The 6,630-nt window shown below is 32.4% G+C and overlaps 1 long non-coding RNA gene across 2 annotated transcripts; it reads right to left on the reverse strand.

Annotated features, from left to right (window-relative positions):
• Positions 1-2,844, reverse strand: LOC134259179 (uncharacterized). 2 transcript variants are annotated; one of them, XR_009990297.1, is made up of 4 exons: positions 2,564-2,844; positions 2,173-2,276; positions 1,693-1,855; positions 1-458 (listed from the first exon to the last, which is right to left on the reverse strand). It is a non-coding gene; the product is annotated as an uncharacterized LOC134259179 (long non-coding RNA). The 2 variants fall into 2 exon arrangements; XR_009990298.1 differs by having other exon boundaries at positions 2,388-2,844.
• Positions 2,845-6,630: the final 3,786 nt, after the last annotated feature.

Genomic DNA, 6,630 nt, shown 5'->3' on the forward strand with positions numbered 1-6,630 from the left:
ACATGTATACTATCTTTTTGTTAAACAAGAAATCCATTCTCTTGATGACATTAAAAATAATCTTTATTTTCATGGATTTAATTTAACAAGAAAAAAAAACTAAATGATTTCATTACAAGATTTTTCTGGTATAACAGAGCTTAAGGGGTACAATAAAGACTTGACATGTTATCTTGGAGGGAAATAATAATAATAGATAGCATTGGCAATATTAAATGCAAAACTGTTTAGTCAATAAGTTGAAAATTTGTAGCTTATATCCAAATATACAAATACAGAAATATTGCAAGATGAATTCCAAATCAGACTGAAATCTTCAACAAAATGTTGAAGAGCACTTTTACTTTGTGTCCACCATTCTTTTATCAACTGTCATTTCTCTGTAAGATCGGAGGAAATTCTTTGACTTGTCCAAGACATTATTATTTGCTGTCAAGTACAAGTGATCAGCTTCTATCCTGTAAAAGATTTTAGTATTTTGAAACAGATACATGTCATTGTGTATATAAATTTATATTTATAAATAAAATTAAGAATGCTAAAATTACTACATTTATTTGAGTTTCCTTTTAAAATTAAAATTGTATTCATTATGTGATCCAAGTAGTTAAATGATATTGTTAAGTCAATGTATCAGGACTGATAATTCAAAAACCTTGTAGTAAACCACCATGGTAAAATTACTGAACTAAAACAAATAGCATATATGGCAATCTGACTAAAGCCAGACCTCTGTTTACGCTATCGCAACATGTAAAAAAATCTGGCATATGATTGCTACGAAAGCCAGGAAGGGACACGTAAATTTTTCAAAAAAGTAAAAGATGATATCGAATCGAATTAGACAATCTAATCCCACGGATTACTAAATTGTTCCCTCGATTTATAATATGAGATCTCGAATTACACAATCCGATCTTAAGGATTACTAATTCGCCCCCTTGATTCATAATTTGAGATCTCGAATTACATACCGGTAATTTGTTTTCACAGATTGATAATTCAACATCTTGATTTGTTACAACGTCAGTCTTATGATTTTGGAAATCTGTGCTCTTGAATTTCATTACATATATGTACAGAAACATCCAACCATTTTAATCAATAAGTGCGTTCTATTTATTTTGTTTCAGCAACCGGTCGTTTCCAACCTCTTTCATAACTAATTCAACGTATATTTATTTTAGAAATATTATGATTACACAGGACCCATATTCACTTTTACTATCTAGGACTTTCAATTATTCTTATATACAAGTAACACAAAAACTTCTAAGATTTTTTGTTGTACAAATATCAGTACTAGCACATGGATTTGGAAATGTTCATGTATTTTTCTCATTTTGGACCGTAATATGTAATAAAAGTTAGGATGTAAAATACTTCAATATTCTATTTTTTAAACATGTATTACCATATCCGATATGTACAGATAAATAATTTAAACGAAATCATGGGAAGGGTTTACATTCCGAGGGAATGAATCTTTTAAACTAAAAGAATGAATTATACAACCTGAGGTAACGGACTGTGTAATTTGAGGGAACGAATTGGTAATCTGTGAGAATGAATTGGCAATATGTCAAACAGATTGTCAATCCGAGAGAACGGATTGTATAAATCAAGAACTCGGTTTACTTTTATAAATTTTAAAAATTCTATGTCCCTTCATGGCTTTCATAGATTTCATACCTGCATGGCTGCCAGGGTTGTAAAAAGAAAGGAGACAATAGACTGCAATGTCACTTCAGGGCAAAATTCCTGGCGCAAGGCTGTTTGTGAGCATGGGAGTGTTGATAAACCATCCAGTGAGTTTGACCACCCATGTATATGATGTAGGATAATTGAAAAGTGTCTGAAAAATTGAGAAAATGGAAATTGTAACCACATACTTCATGCAGATTGGAACTTACAACAGCAGTCTATAAAAACAGTTTGTTCCATATCTCAGCATTCATTCAGATAGATATTTTATGTTTAAATAATGTGTTTGTATGAATAATCAAGCATCATAAGTATTATGTGTTTTGAACACTTATTTTTCAAAATATTAATCAAATGTTTATAAACTTGTATGAATGCGATATCATGAGAATGACACAAATGAAATTAGACTTTATTTTTTTAAATTTTAGAAATACAGAAATTTTCAATACCAAAACAAAAATTTACCTGTTCATTGGTGTCCTTACATATTAATTAACCTTCGTAGTTCATGGTGGGCTTAGAAAATGGGTATTCACAGATGAAAGTATTGTTGCAATGCTGAAAGCACCCTAAAATTTCAATGTGAAAGTGGTAGTCATGTACACCTGTACACACTGGTACATAGATACTGAAAACAACTATCCATTATTATGAAAACTTTGATTTTACTTTGAACTTACGAGTGATTGTTAAATTGAGCATCAAAGTTCAAAAGCAATGCAAAATTGGCTGAACGATACGAAACACGCACACTGAAACATAAAGATCTAGTACATGTGTACATTTAGTTTTCTTTTGAACGTGAACTATTGCGTTTTAAACTTAAACTTTTCAGTCAATATACACGTATTCTTACCTGCTAATACCAAAGGCATGTTCGTATTATTTGATTCATTGATGTGATGATCTTCGTCGTGAAATAATCATGAAAATTGACGTTCAGATTTCGGATCACCATCATGTTTACACCAAAGCGGAAACACGTGTTTATTTCAATTCGTATCAACTCATACAGTGATGAGTCGTATTTATTTATAAATGCGAGTTTTTGTATTGTAAAATATAGATCTAATTAAATTGCAAATTAATAAGTATACAGTATAACAAGATACAACAATATTAAAAATCTGATTGATTTTTTTCTAGTAAAGATCGCCGTTTTGGAAATCTACAATTTTCATCAATATTGTATATCACTTCATGAAATATACATCATTACAATCAACATTCACTTCACAAAAGACAGAACGAAAGTATATATTTGTTTTTTGAAATCTATTTTTTTTTGTATTATGCATTTATTTCAGTAAAAAATATATTTGAATGGTCAAAAAAGTCTTATAAAAGAATATGTTGTTTCGAGTAAGACGCAACAATATCGACCTTGACGTTACATGTAAATATTGACCGATTTTTCCATAAAAACTATGCGAAGGTCACAAATTCAAATTATCGTAATTAAGAAAATACTGAGCGGAAGAAGGCCTGTAAGGGCTTGTTGGAAAGGAAATTTTCTCCAATTTTACCAGCTGTATTTTGTTTTCCCTATTTCAACACAGAAATAAACATAAAACTGAGCTTTGTTTAAATATTACGAATAAAATCGATAAAAAACACATAAGTGCAAGAAAATTCTTGTTTTTAAAATATACCTTAAAGTAATAACAATAATTTTTACATATTCTAAAAGTAGAGAAAATATTCTTTAAGAATATACCATGCTTTCTTATCAAGTTAATCAGGAAAAAAATTGTCAATCGTCTGGAAATTCGGCAATCGCTTTGGAAAATTACGCCATTTTCAAAAAGTCTCGTTTGTCTTTACAACGTAAAATCGATTAAATACCGGCAATCAAGATATAATCTTTTTAGATATTTTAAAAGTGGAGAAAATTTCCAAAAAGATGATATATAGCTTATATACCTTCATGCTACCACAAAATAGATACGGAGATCTTATTTTCGCGAAGTCCTGTTTTAACGCGCCATCGGTCAATTTGACCGGTACGGAAGTGAAGGGGTTAAGGTTTATGACAATTTGACTGGACTATTAGATAGGAAAGATAAAAAAACATGTTCTAAAAATGTATATTATTATTATGATTTTGTTGTCTTCGCAACCTTTTATCTTACAAGAAAGGGGTACCCCCTGTATTGCGAAGTTTGGGGCTTTCCCCGGAATTAACACATCAAATTCGTAAACCAATCAACACTACATTTAATAAAACAGATAATACTTTTAAAAATGCTCCTATCATTTTTTACTTTTGGGACACATATACTGTATTTGAAGACAGGCAAGTTGACTAGTCTTCAAAATTCAAATTACATACATTTAGAGAATTCGGAGATATTGTGCACTTTTTCCCTCTCAAAAATTAGGGTCGCAACTTTTTTGGAGAGGATTTGAAAAATAATTCTACACATACCATGATTTTAAATTATTGCCTACTTACAACTTTCACATCGTAATAATATACAACATAAGATAACCTTTGTCTCATTCATGCACTACAATTTGTGAAGTATGAAATCCTTAGTGGTGTACAATTAATATGACTTCCGCTTGTTCCTATAATCTTTATTCGGATACCAGAGGTAACAAAAAGTTAATAAGGCCAGCTGGGGCTCGTTTCTCAAAAAGGCCTACGACCAGTCGTAAGCTTAGTCCGGACTAAATCAGGGTCTAAACCCGACAATCGGACTAAGTTGCGTTTCACAAAAAGGCGGAGACTTAGCCGAGACTAAATTGTGATTTAAATCTAGGCCTGCTCGTGAGTAGGCGTAAGTTCTTAGTCTGTACACAACTTGGAAAAGGGGCATGTGATTTAATCATAAAGAGTTAAAAGAAAGATTATTTTATGCGTATACGATATAATACCTATTTATATACATGTACATAATTATACGATATGCCAAAAATCGTGAAAATTATACTGTATTATGTAGGAAATTAGAAAGGTAGTAAAGTAAATCCATATCGAAGATGCAGACTTTTTCTGCAAGGTTGGGGTGAACTAGAAATTTTTAACTAAAAATTCTTAATACAAGTTGGGTAAGATTTCTTAAAGAAGTGCCAGAATTTCTTTTTTAAATACAGGCACGCGTAGGGGGTGTATGTACACATGTTGGCGCGTGCGTGTGTGTGTGTGACTGGGGGCCCCTATCCCTAACCCTATCTGCCCCCTTTGTCAAGATTTCTGAATCCGCTACTGCTATAGCTAGTATGTAAATGTTTTGACCTTGAAAATACAGATGGATTTGTGCATTATATATGTTTGAAAGACGATGAAAAGCCAGGGAAAACATGAAAGCTCCTTCGTGCTTCTTGTGCTTTACTTTTAGTAATCAGGTTCATGTGTGATCCGCCACATGTTATTGTAGTCTCTAAACCAAATAAAATATGATTTGCGCATGCTTAGTGCCTAGCGGAAAGGTCTAAGTCTCAGGCCCAGTCTTACGCCGTTTTCTGAAACGTGATTTAGGCCCGTCTAAATTTTGGCGTTACTTTCCTTTTTCGGACTAACTTAGACTCAAATCTACGACTTTTTGAGAAACGAGCCCCTGAGGTCACTTTATATTGTACATCACTGTAGGGGGCAAGAAGTCACCTTAAATTGTGCATCAGTAGGGGGACCAGGGGTCACCTTATATTGTACATCAGCAGGGGAACCAGGGGTCAATAAATAATGTCCAGGGGCCCGTTTCCTCAAAAGTGGTAAATTTAAGCTTCACCTTAGGCGCACTTCCGGGGCTTACGCCAAAATTTAGTCGGGCCTAATTTGCATTTCACCAAGCGGCGTAGGTCTAGTCGTATAAGATACGCTTAGTCACAGGACTAAAGTCCTTGGCAACGTTGCATTGCACAGGCGCTAAAACATAAACATATTGCCCAATGCGTACAGAATGTACAGAATAACAGAAATTAAAGATAAATGAATACTTGTACTAATTGAAACATGCATGGATTTATAGTGTTATGTAGGAGACATGTATCTTATAAGAAATCTTTTTCAGTTTTTTTACATTTCAGTAATAAAAGTCTTATAAATTGAAAGGAAGAAAAGGACCGTTCATGTATATGTATTTCAGAATTAAACTAAACTATTTCTTTTGGAATTTTAATAACAGCCCCCCCACCCTCTTCCCGAAAAACAGATTAATGATTTCGCCTTTTGTAATAAATTTCATGATTCGCTAAATACTGATTCTACTGATAAATATTTTAATTGAGTTTGAGACAGAATAAGATTTAATAACTTTTTTTTCATACAGATGCAAACGGCTTATATATGAAAATATTTTGAGTCAAGAAATAAATTTTACACGTTTACTACTAGGGTACATATAAGATAATCCTCTCTAAATTTATTAAATTTTTGTCAGTTCAAATGTTTCATTATAATATTCTTATTGTTTAATAAAATGACACAAAAGTTCATAATATTTTATGAAATACTAGACTCTAGGCCGCGCAGTTATAGAAAAAAATCTTTACTTTCTGCAGATTAAATGTAATGTAACTTTTAAAAGATTGCAGAGAGTGAGAGAGAGTAAGACAGAGAGAGAGAGATTTGGAAAAATGACTACTGAAATATTAAAACATCTTTAATCTTCATGACTTGGTCTAAAAGAGTAAATTTTACATATGTAACCAGGGTTATGTATTATTTAATGCCGTACTATACTTGCGCTGCGTACATGTGAGAATGTGGTGTGTAAGACTTTGTGTAAATGAGGTAGCTGTTATTTTTAGACACAGGACAGACGGTCACATGACTTTATCCCATTCACCAAATGCCCGCTTTCACGAACTAGGACAAACACCACTAAATGTTTTCCCATAGACTTCCATACAAACTTGAGCCCCTGTCACTCATACATATATTGAATTTCGGGCAAATGGCCTTTTTTGTCGTGAAAG

This window comes from Saccostrea cucullata, unplaced genomic scaffold, assembly GCF_032062105.1.
Source record: "Saccostrea cucullata isolate Sc308-1 unplaced genomic scaffold, CSIRO_AGI_Scuc_v1 ctg957, whole genome shotgun sequence".
Taxonomy (NCBI): domain Eukaryota; kingdom Metazoa; phylum Mollusca; class Bivalvia; order Ostreida; family Ostreidae; genus Saccostrea; species Saccostrea cuccullata.